Raw genomic sequence first — 12,966 nt, 5'->3', positions numbered from 1 at the left:
TTTTCAAATAGAAGACCCTCAATAATATACAGGGGTAAAAGGCAGGTTAATCAATGGCTAAAGAAAAAAATGTTTAAAATCTTCTAATGTAAAGAAATAAGACTTGGATTGATACCAATCCCTAGCTGCTATCTATGAAAAGTCTGGAGCAGAATTGTTGTCCAATTCCCAGTGCAGATGTGGCCCCTTAGGGCTGTTCAAGTTCTGTGGAAACTTAAGTCCATTACTTTAAAAAAAAAAAAAAAAAAAGAAGCAGATTATGGGGTGATAATTAATTTTAACCTCCCCTCCAGATTTTAAATAATTTCTATCCCATTAAGAACATTTCAGTTAATAAAAATTGGTGAGGCAGGAACGTTTGCAACATCCTCCTTACAATGTACTTGAAGTATTACTATATAATAAAAGTGCCTTAGGGTGACACAATGGCATTAGTGCTTTGTGCCTTTCAATGCTTATGTGAGTTATAAACATTATATTCCAGGAAAATGCTTTGTGTCTGACTCTATCTGGGTACGGTTTAACTCACCATTGCTGTCCCCTCTGCATTTCATTTTGAATCTTGTCCAAGACTATGGAGAGAACATTGCAATAGCCTGGCTGTGCAAAACAGCAGGAGCCCTGAGCAAAATTACATCATTCCCTAAAGAAATCAGGGTAAACTTCTTTAAAATTGAAAATGAAATCAGTTGCATTAGTATTATACATTTCAAGTGTTCAAGATAAAAACATTTCAAACTGAGGATGACCAGAAGGAAGCAAGACAACTCAATGCTAAACATTTGTTGTTTTTTAAGTTGATTTTCTTTTTCTCCTCCTTTTTGGCCATACCGCGCGGCATGTGGGATTAGTTCCCCGACCAGGGATCGAACAGGTGACCCCGGCATTGGAAGCACAGAGTCTTAACCACTAAACTGCCAAGGAAGCCCTATGCTAGACATTTTAATAGTTTTTTTAAAAAGACCCCTGGTCTTCCCTGGTGGCGCAGTGGTTGAGAATCTGCCTGATAATGCGGGGGACACGGGTTCGAGCCCTGGTCTGGGAGGATCCCACATGCCGTGGAGCAAATAGGCCCGTGAGCCACAACTACTGAGCCTGCACGTCTGGAGCCTGTGCTCGGCAACAAGAGAGGCCACGATAGTGAGAGGCCCGTGCACCGCGATGTACAGTGGCCCCCGCTTGCCACAACTAGAGAAAGCCCTTGCACAGAAACGAAGACCCAACACAGCAAAAATAAAAAAAAATTAAAAAAAAAAAGACCCCAACCTCCAAATCCCACTTAGAGGAATCTTTTCTCCATTATCTCCATGCCACAAGAATAACTGGAGGTGGGTGGTAGTGGACATAATTTAAAGTACTGGTGACTATAGACAAGATGTCCCTTTTGTTCAGATAAAGAGATGCTTATCTGAGATGAGTTCAAAGGTCTCAAACCAACAACAACAATTAATGAGACAAAAGAAGTTCTCTCTCTTTTTCTCTCTTATTCATTCATTCAGAAGGCATTAACTGGAAATCTACTATTCCCTAGACACTGCTACGTAGATATGGCTTGAGTCCTAGGAGTTCCAATCTTTGGGAGAGAACCAGTAAAGTACACTAGAACATGATTCAAACTAAAGTAGAAGTGAGAGCACATAGGAACCAAGAGGCTCAAAGGCTGGTGATACAGACGGTGACACAGAGGAAGTGATATTTGAAGAGGGTTTTAAATGATGCTTTTGTTAGGTGAACTTGGGGAAAGATGGGGACACAAAAGGAAAGGAATTAATCAGAAAAAGAACAGCATATATAGAGATAGCAAAGCTTAAAAAGTCATGGTGTTTGGGAACAGAATAGGGGAAAGGAATATCTGAGATATATTACTCCTGTTCCTTACGTAAGTAATCTCATAAGAAAAGTATTATTACTCCCAAATGTATATAAAGAAACAAAGGCTCAGAGAGATTAACCTATCTAATATAACATTTATAATAAGTGGTAGATATTATAATAGGTAGGGAGATGGAAGTGTCACTAGAATTGATGCCAGAGAAGGGGAGAAGAGAATAGAAGACACAGGTAGCGACTATGATGTAGTGCTTTACTTTATAGGCAACAGGGGGAAATGGAGAATTTGAGGAATACAACTCTGGCAGCAGTAAAGAGTAGCTATTTTCATTTGATTCAGCTTTGGCCTTTGTAAAACAAAGGGAACACTTCCTAACTCATTCTACAAGGCCAGCTTTACCCTAACACCAAAAACAAAGATATTATTTTAAAAAACCCAAAAAACCTACAGATCAATACCTCTCAGGAACATAGATGTGAAAATCCTTAACAAAATATTAGCAAACCAAATCTAGGAATGTATAAAAAAGAATTATATACCATGGCCAAGTAGAATTTATCCTAGGTATGCAAGACTGGTTCACCAACACTTGAATGTGAATAAATGTAATCCATTACAACAATAGACTAAAGAATAAAAAAATCATATGACTTTATCAACTGATGCAGAAAAAGCAGCTGACAAAAACCAAATCCCAATCATGACAAAAGCTCTCAGAAAACTAGGAACCCAGGGGAATTTCCTCAATTTGATAAAGAGTTATCTACAAAATACCTACAGCTAACATCATACTTCATGGTGAGAAACTGGACACTTTGCTCCTAAGACTGAGAACAAGACAAGGACGTCTTGTCTCACCATTCCTACTCAACACTGTTTTAGAAGACCTAGCTAGTACAAAGACAAGAAAAGGAGACAAAAGGTATATAGATTGTAGATATGATATTATATATAGAAAATCCAGAAGACTCACCAAAAACTGTGAGGGCTAATCAACATACCCAGTAAAGTTGCAGAATACAAAATCAATATATAAAAATCTGTTGCATTTCTAGTCACTAGCAACAAACTGTCAGAAAGAGAAATAAAGGGAAAAAACCCTGTAATTGCATCAAAAAGAATAAAATACCTTGGAATAAATTTAACCAAGGACGTGAAAGACCTGTACACTGAAAATTATTAAGACATTGATGAAAAAATAGAAGACATCAAAAAGAGGAAAGATATTTCATGCTCATGGAGTGGAAGAATTAATATTGTTAAACTGTCCATACTACCCAAAGCAACCTAAGATTCTATGCAATCCCTATCAAAATTAAAATGGCATTTTTCACAAAAATAAAACAATCATAAAATTTGTTTGAAACCACAAAAGACCCCAATAACCAAAGCAATCATGAGAAAAAAGAACAAAGCCGTGGCATCACGCTCCCTGATTTTGAACTATATTACAGAGTGATAGTAATCAAAACAGTATGGTATTTGCATAAAAACAGACATATTGATCAATGGAACAGAACAGAGCCAAAAATAAACTCATGACTATATGGTCAATTAATTTATAACAAAGGAACCAAGAATACACAGAGGGGAAAGGACAGGCCCTTCAGTAAATAGTGTTGGGAAAACTGGATGGTCACATGCAAAAGAAAGAATGAATTTTGATCCCTATTTTACACTACACACAAAAGTTAACCTAAAATGGATTAAAGACTGGAATGTAAGATTTGAAACCATAAAACTCCTAGAAGAAAACGTAGGGGGTAAACTCCTTGACATCAGTCTTGGCTATGATTTGGAATTTGACACCAAAAGCTAAGGGAAAAAAAAGCAAAAATAAACAAGTGGGATTATCTCAAACTAATAAAAAGCTCTGCACAGCAAATGAAATCATCAACAAAATGAGAAAACAACCTCCAGAATGGAAGAAAATATTTGCAAACCACATATCTAATAAGAAGTTAATATCCAAAATATATAAGGAACTCTTACAACTCAACAGCAAAAAAAAGCCCCACAAACAAAAACAAAAACCCAATTAAAAAATGGGCAAAAGGCCAAATAGACATTTGTACAAAGAAGACATACAGATGACCAACAGGTACCTGAAAAGATGCTCAACATCACTAATCATCAGAGAAATGCAAATCAAAACCACAATGAGATACCACCTTATACCTATTAGAATAGGTATTATCAAAATAAGAAATAACAAGTGTTGATGAGGAGAAAAAGGAACCTTCCTGCACTGTTGGTGGGAAAAAAAATTGGTACAGCCACTGTGGTTGGAGGTTTCTCAAAAAATTAGAGATAGAACTACGACATGATCCAGCAATTCCAATTCTGGGTATTTATCCAAAGAAAATGAAAACACTAACTAAAAAAGATACATGTGCTCCCACGTTCACTGCAGCATTATTTACAATAGGCAAGACATGGAAGCAACCTGTGTCCATCTATGGATGAATGGATAAAGAATTTGTGAGATAAATATATATATATATATATATAAACACACACTCACACAGAATATTATTCAGCCAGTTGTGACAACATGGATGGACCTTACAGGCATTATACTAAGTGAAATAAGTCATACAAAGAAAGACAAGTACTGTATGATCTAATTTATTTGTGGAAACAAAACAAAACTGAGCTCATAGATACAGAAAACAGATGGGTGGTTGCCAGGGACTTCTCTGGTAGTCCACTGGTAGAAGAATCCGCCTTCCAATACAAGGGACGTGGGTTCGATCCCTGGTTGGGGAACTAAGATCCCATATACCCGGGGGGCAACTAAGCTCGCGCGCCACAACTATTGAGCTTGCGCACCTCCAGGAGACAGCCCACGTGCTGCAAACTACAGAGCCCATGCACCCCGGAGCCTGCGCGCCACAACTAGAGAGGAGCCCACACGCTGCAATGAAAGATCCCGCTTGCTGCAACTAAGACCTGACGCAGCCAAGAAAATAAATTAAAAGAAAAAAAAAGATTGGTGGTTGTCAGAGGCAGGGGATTGAGGGTGGATGAAATAGATGAAGAGGGTCTAAAGGTACAAACTTCAAGTCATAAAATAAATAAGTCATGGGGATGTAATGTACAGCTTGGTGGCTGTAATTAATAATACCACACTGTATATCTGAAAGTTGCTAAAAGAGTATACCTTAAAAGTTCTCATCACAAGAAAAATAATTTAGTAACTGTATGGTAACAGATGTTAACTAGACTTACTGTGGTGATCATTTTGCAATATATACAAATATCAAATCATTATGTTGTATACCTGAAACTACATATAATGTATGTCAATTATACCTCAGTACAAAAAAAAAGGAAAAAAAATTACCGATGAGAAAAAAAATCAAAGAATTTCTAAATAAATGGAGAGATAGTCTATGTTCATGGACTAAAGACTCACATCGTTAAAGTTTCTTCCCAACTTGGTCTATAGATCTATAGATTCTTCCCATCTTTACCTATAAATGCAATGCAATCCCAGTCAAAATCCCAGCAAGTTGTTTGTAGAGACTGAGAAACTGATTCTAAAATTTATATGGAAAGACTAAGGACCTAGAATAGCCAACACAGTACTAAAGAAGATGAACAAAGTTGGATGAATCACACCACACAATTTCAAGTATTATTATAAGGCTACAGTAATCAAGACAGTGTGGTACTGGTGAAAGAATAGATATAGATCATTGGGACATAAGAGAGAGCCTAGAAATAGACCCATACAAATGAAGTCAACTGATCTTTGACAAAGAAGAAAGCTAATTCAGTGTTGAAAGGATACTCTTTTCAACAAATGTTGGTGGAATAACTGCACATCCATATCTTTATACCCAAAATGGATCATAGACCAAAGTGTAAAGTGACACTATAAAACTTCTAGAAGACAACAAAAGAGAAAATCTAGGTGGCCTTGGGTGTAGCAATGAGGTAGAAGACCAAAAGGATAATCAATGAAAGAAAAAATTGATAAGCTGGACTTCATTAAAGGTAAAAACTTCTGCTCTGTGAAAGAAACTTTTAGAAGAATAAAAGGACAAGTCACAGCATTGGAGAAAATATTTGTAAATCACATATCTGATAAAGGACTTGTACCTAAAATATACAAAGAACTCTTAAAACTCAACAACAAAAAGAAATAATCCAATTAAAAAATGGGCAAAAGAACTGAACAAAGACCTTGCCAAAGAAGGCTTAGAGATGGAAAATAAACAAATGAAAGGATGCTCAATATCATATGTTATTAGAGAACTGCAAATTAAAAAATAATGAAATATAACTATACCCAGTACAAAGGCTAAAATTAAAAAAAATTTTTTTTAAACTGACAATACCAACTGCTGGTAAGGATGCAGGGCAAGGGGAATTCTCATTCATTACTGGTGGGAATGCAAAATGATACACTTCTGAAGACAGTTTGACAGTTTCTGACAAAAGTGAACATAGTCTCACCATGTATTATGGGTTGAATTGTGTCTCCCCCCACCCCCTACCAAAAGATGTATTGAAGCCCTATTCCCTCAGTATTTCAGGATGTGACCTTATTTGGATATAGGGTTGTTGCAGATGTAATTGGTTAAGATGATGTCATACTACAGTAGGGTGAACCCTTAATCCAATGTGACTGATGTTTTTACAAGAGGAGAAGAGACATAGACAAAAGGAAAATGCCCCATGAAGATAGAGGCAGGGATTGAAGTGATACACCTACAAACCCAGGAATGCCAAACACTGCCGGCCATCACCTGAAGCCAGGAGAAAGGCATTAAACAGATTCTCCCTCAGAGCCCTCAGAAGGAACCAAACCTCCTGACACCTTGATTTCAGACTTCTAGCCTCTAGAACTGAGAGGATAGATTTCTGTTGTTTTAAGACACCAAGTTTGTGGTACTTTTTAATGGCAGCCCTAGGAAACTAACATAACAATCCAGCAACTGCACTCCTAGATAATTACTCGACTGAGTATACCCACACAAACACCTACATAATCCTCAAAACTGGAAGCAACAAATATGTCCCTTCATCTTGGTGAATGGAAAAACAAACTGTGGTACATCCATATAATGGAATTTTATTCAGTGATTAAAAGAGCTATCAAGCCACAAAAAGACGCAGCTGAAACTTAAATGCATAGGCTAGGTGAAAAAAGTCAGTCTGAAAAAGCTGCGAACTATATGCTGCCAATCATATGACATCTGGAAAAGGCAAAATGATAAAGTCATTAAACACATCTTTGGTTATTGGGGGTTTTGGTCTGAAGGGAATTAAATAAGTGAAGCACAGGGGATTGTTTGGGCAGTAAAACTATTCTACATGATACTGTAATGGTGATTACAAGACATTAAGCATTTGTGAAAATCCACAGAAATTTGCATTACAAAAAGTACATTTTGATGTATACAAATAATTAAAAAATAATTCAGGAGGTCAGAGGGTCCCATGATGGAATGTGAAGTGTGATACAATAATTTAAATGTATTATAGGCATATGAAACAACCTCACTGAATAGAGTAAAGGAATAAGGTCTGACTTAAAGTAATTCTGAAAATGAATGGAATCTGTAAAAATAAAGGTAAAAGGAACTGTACCTAAGCACTGTACTCTAGTTGATAATTTTCCTTCCTGTCGGGGTACAGGTTAATAATACTGAAACCACCACGCATGTATACTAGAAGTGCATAATTAATTAAATGAATGGCAGATGGTGGGAACTAGGATACTCAGTGATGGAGTAGGAGGATATAGTTAAGCAAGGGAAGAAGTTAGAATGACCCATGTGGTGATGGATTAGAACTGGAGACATCAACAGGAACTCATGTTTAGCTTAAATACAGATACAGATGGCTACATAGATAAATATTCATAAATATGTACATACACACGCATATGTAAGAACACATGCATTTATCTCCTTGCTCCGTCAGCTGAGAGGATCTAGAAGAAATGACACTCCGGTAAAAATGAGTACACCTAGCACCTAGATCTGGTTCTAATATCTTTCTCCAATAGAAAGAACCCGGGTATCCTGGAGAAATGCGTGATTCAAGTACTGGGGTAGGAAATATACAGGATAAGACTGGAGCATCTTGTAGTGCCAGAAAGTAAGAAAATGCTGAAAAGCCAAAGAAAACAAAACACAAAACCCCAAACAGAACAGCCTACAATGAAGGGGGCAATTCAAAGGGACACAGGAGTGAATTCAAAGAGCTCCCAATGGCCAAAGGTGGAACCATTTTAGCAACAAAATAAAGTGAATATCCGTGAGTCCTACTGATATGAATACAAGATAAAGTAAGTGAGTGAACAAATGAATTCTGAATAATTTATGTATTTATTTATTCTGCCTTTAAGGAAGTAGAGCATAAATCCCCATTTCTTAAGTATGGGCTGCATATAGTTACTTTCCTTCAAAAAATACAGTATGGGAAGGGACCAAAAAAAAAACAAACGCAGTAACTTTACAGGGGAAAAACCTGACAAACATTACATCAAACCAGGTGATCAAGATTAACATTAACAGTGATAAGTCATATTGATATTATGTACCTTTGGTATGACATGATGACAATGGCACTTAACCTCTGTGGTCTTCTTGCCCAAAACCCAGTACCTCAGTCTGATCATGAGAAAAACATCAGACAACATATCCCAATTAAGGGACATTTTACAAAATACTGAACCATTAACTCTCAAAACTGTAAACTTCTTCAAAAACAAGTAAAGTCTGAGAAACTGTCACAACCAAGAAAGGCTATTGGCTATCTGTCATGTCTATTTAAGACATGGCTACTAAATGTAATGTGTATACCGGATGGAATCCTGGAAAAGAAAAAGGACATCAGTGAAAATATGAGGAAATCTAAATGAAGTATGGTTTTTAGTTAACAACACTAGTATATGAATATCGGTTCATTAATTGAGACATTACTAATCTAAGTAACTAGTAACGGGGGACTGGCTTTGAGGCATATGAGAACTCTCTGTACTATGTTCACAATAATTCTATAAAACTAAACCTGTTCTAAAATTTAAAACTTATTTTTAAAAAAGGACATTCAAAAAATAGTAAAGCTGGTCTTAAAAATGAGGAAAGGAAGGAAGCAGTCAAATGATACTGATTTAGAGGAATATAGACCGTCTCAGCTGCACAAATGCCATCACCTATATCATTCAGCTTCATTCATTTGAGCACTATGTCTTGCAGATTCTTCTGTACTTAAGAATCCTGTTTCAAAACACAAAAAGTGGGCTTCCCTGGTGGCACAGTGGTTGAGAGTCCGCCTGCCGATGCAGGGGACACGGGTTTGTGCCCTGGTCCGGGAAGATCCCACATGCCGCGGAGCGGCTGGGCCCGTGAGCCATGGCCGCTGAGCCTGCGCGTACGGAGCCTGTGCTCCGCAACAGGAGAGGCCACAACAGTGAGAGGCCCGCGTACCGCAAAAAAAAAACCACACACACAAAAACACCGAAAGTCTAGTACCTGGAGACTTTGTATAGAATAGCAATAATGGACTTGGGTGCTGAATTATTTTAGGTTAGATATCAGCTCCTAGCATGTTCTAGCTGTATTTACTTAATATACCTGTGCCTCAGCTTTCTCATCTGGAAAATGATGGTGGTAATAATAATCATAATACTCTGTTGGGTTGTCCTGGGATGAAATAAATTAATACATGTAAATCACTAAAACAGAACCCGGCACATATGTGTTAATTAAGTATTAACTCTTTAATCAGTCCATTCATTCAACAGAAATGGACCACCAACAAAGAGGGGTTATGAATCAGAAAGAGTAAAAGCTCAGAGGGGAAAGTATTCAATTCAACTTGGGTCTGGTAAAGGGAAACAAGGATTTGTAGAAGCAAATGGAATAAAAATTATCACCTCAGCTCACTTTGTCAAACCAAGGTAGGCTTATATAAAAGGAAAACTAAAATTCTTCATGTCTAGTTTAATTTCTTTGTCCTCAAACCTATAAAGTTAATGTTGGCAGAGACTATATCACAATATCAATTTTAAGGTCTTCTGATAGAAATAATCTTCCCGAGGGGGTTCTTCAGCGTTTCCAGACACCTACAGATTTCTGCCTGCAGAGAAAATGACAAGGCTTTTCAAACTTCAGCCTACAGAAAAACTTCTGCGAGCACTCAACAGGTTCCACAGCCTCTCCCCTCCAAACTTCTCTTCCAGAGAAGCACCTTGACCAAAAGAAAAGCATCCATAATGACAACTCTATGGTCTCTGTTCCAAATATATCTATTAATCCCAAAATAGCCACAAAGTAAGCCAAGCCAAGTAGCTTAGCCTTGACAAATGGTTTCCTTTTCTTTTGAAAAAGGAAGGAAAGCAATACTTTATTTGGTATACCATCCCCCAACTCCAAATGTTTTCTCAAGTAACAGGAAGGAAACTTAGGGAAAAGCTGGGGGCGGGGGCAGGGGCGCGGGACTTAAGTAGAGTACTAACAAAAAATGTCACATAAGAATCTTCTGACTTTGATAATAGATTCAATAGACAAGACAGAATCCATGTACTGACAGCATTTTGTCTATAAGGACACAATTATTAGGCTGTTCATATAAATCTAGGATGTGAATCCCATCTTCTTAAGTAAAAATGAACATGACAAAAATTTTCTAAATGCTCGGTTTCTGCAAAGAATAATAGCCTTTAGATACTTGACAAATAAGGTAGGAAGTATATAGGTTTGATATTTTCCTCATGTATATTGAATTAAATTACCTGTTTTGTGTTAATATGAAACTATTTTTCATATTTAAAATCTTTTTATGAATAAAAATTTTCAATAATTTTCAATAGAACAAGGACACAGTGGTTAAAAAATTATTAAAGAACAGTAAAGATAATAGTGCAACAGCCTCACTACAGACTGTGACCTGAATTCCATTATTAAAGGAATACAAATTCACAAGTTTCTGTATATTTACTACACGGTTCTTGAAACAATGCTTGACTACATTAAACCAAGAAGGGGGAAAAGAATTTAAAACAGTTTAAGCTAAGTTTGCAAAGTTAGTTTTATTAAAAGTTGTAGCTTTGTTGGTTATCTGAAATATAGTTTTGTAATTGAAATACTCAATGATCACACAATTAGACAATTAAACAGAACTTGTCATCATTCCCATTTTAGGTTAATGACTACCTCATATACAGTAGATAGATTACCTAATTCCACGAAGATTGAATACATTAGAAAAAGACAATAGTAGAAAAATACTAGAAGAGAGGGGAGTTATTCCAGTGAAGGAAGTCATTTGCTTCTAAAGCTATGGAGGAAAGATCACAGCAGACAACTAAATTACACAATACTCTAAGTGGGTATTCAAGCATCTTAAAAAAAAAAAAAGTAGGTTCAATAACAGAGATGTAATATTGCTCTCCTAAAGCTTTTAGCTATTTGATGAGTCAAATATTCATTATATCAAAAAATACATATTTTTTAAAATAAATTTATTAATTTATTTTTTTATTTTTGGCTGAGTTGGGTCTTTGTTGCTGTGCATGGGCTTTCTCTAGTTGCAGTGAGCGGGGGCTACTCTTCATTGTGGCGTGTGGGCTTCTCATTGGGTGGCTTCTCTTGTTGAGGAGCACGGGCTCTAGGCACGCAGGCTTCAGCAGTTGTGGCACATGGGCTCAGTAGTTGTGGCTCGTGGGCTCTAGAGCACAGGCTCAGTAGTTGTGGCACACGGGCTTTGTTGCTCCACAGCATGTGGGATCTTCCCGGACCAGGACTTGAACCTGTGTCCCCCGCATTGGCAGGTGGATTCTTAACCACTGTGCCACCAGGGAAGCCGTCAAAATATATTTTTTAATTTAAAAATCAAAACTTGGTTGACCTCCAAATTATAAACTGCATTTCCTCCTATGACTTCACTACCATTTTGTGATAAGAGCAAGAGAAGGAGAACAGTATTAGAAAATAAAATGAAGGTCAAACCAGAGTTCATGTAATTTACATATATACAAGTTTCCTTCTACTTCAAGACTTTTAATTTACTCACTTTCATCCACACTAACTCAGTAAGATTCCACAGAAATGGCATTTCAACTCAACCAAAAACAGAGGATATTAGTGGTTTTGAGCTGTGATCTTAGAATTGTACATCATTACGTTATTTCTGTGGCCTGTTTTTTGTACTTATGTGTAAAATTGAGGATTTTTCCTTAATTAACCTTATTGATAGGATTTGACATAATAAACCTCGGAAAGTCAAATAGTTGTAAAAGAATGAGAGTCTTTAAAATGCTGGTGAAAAAAAGGAGATATGAGGGACACAAAGTGGAATCTTCTTTTAAGTACTGAGAAAATATTAAATGGTTCTTTTAAATTTATTAAATAAAAAAATAAGAATGGTTTTGAAAGACAAGCACAAATCACTCAACATGTGACAAATGTAACTGTAAATAATAGGAGATGAAAAGTGATTGGTATAAAGAAAAACTCTTGTTGGCTAAAAGGTTCATCATGAACTCATCATGCACAATCCTTAGTCTAATGTCAATTGAGGAGAAGACAGGAGTTTGTTGGAGAATATAAAAGTTAAGAAGAGTTAAGGTGCTGATCAAATTCAATCCATGAATGATTCTGCACATTTAAGGCCTATTCAAATCTCTACAACATCAAATTGAAGAACAAGGTAGCAATGCAATGTCATAGCCACTAAGATGTTCCCCATGAATTGCTTGGGGAAATTATCAAGATAATGTTACACATTATGGTATATTTCCCGTGGACATAAAACTGGTCTGTTTAAAAAAAATTATTGATACACACATCCATACATATATCACACACACATTTTATACATATTATATAAAATGGTTATGCCTAGTTTGGAGGTTGGAGGATGAATTTATATTCCTATTTGGTGAAAACATATTCAGGGATTAAAAACATAAGCTTCTTCTAGTCATTTTGGACTCTCAAATTTATAAATTTATGAAGATTCTTTTGGAATGCATCCTGTTCCAAAATAGAAATTTCTACTGTTTTCCAAATGTCTATGTCCTGTCTCTTTAATTACACTGTTGAAGTTTTTCACAGGCGATGACTGTTTCTAACTATAACATCTAGTCTAAACAAATGCCTATAGAATGAAGA

General features: G+C 36.4%; 1 protein-coding gene across 2 annotated transcripts in view; it reads right to left on the bottom strand.

Annotated features, from left to right (window-relative positions):
* The window catches only part of ZRANB3 (zinc finger RANBP2-type containing 3), a gene marked incomplete at its 5' end in the record, with an annotated part of 232,978 nt that overhangs the window by 135,530 nt on the left and 84,482 nt on the right, over window positions 1-12,966 (bottom strand). The gene's annotated exons all lie outside the window — the stretch shown is intronic.

Source organism: Grampus griseus, assembly GCF_964374135.1.
Source record: "Grampus griseus genome assembly, chromosome: 7".
In the NCBI taxonomy this organism is placed as follows: Eukaryota; Metazoa; Chordata; class Mammalia; order Artiodactyla; family Delphinidae; genus Grampus; species Grampus griseus.
Note: the sequence above shows the minus strand (reverse complement) of the source record. Positions and strands in the feature narration are given on the sequence as shown.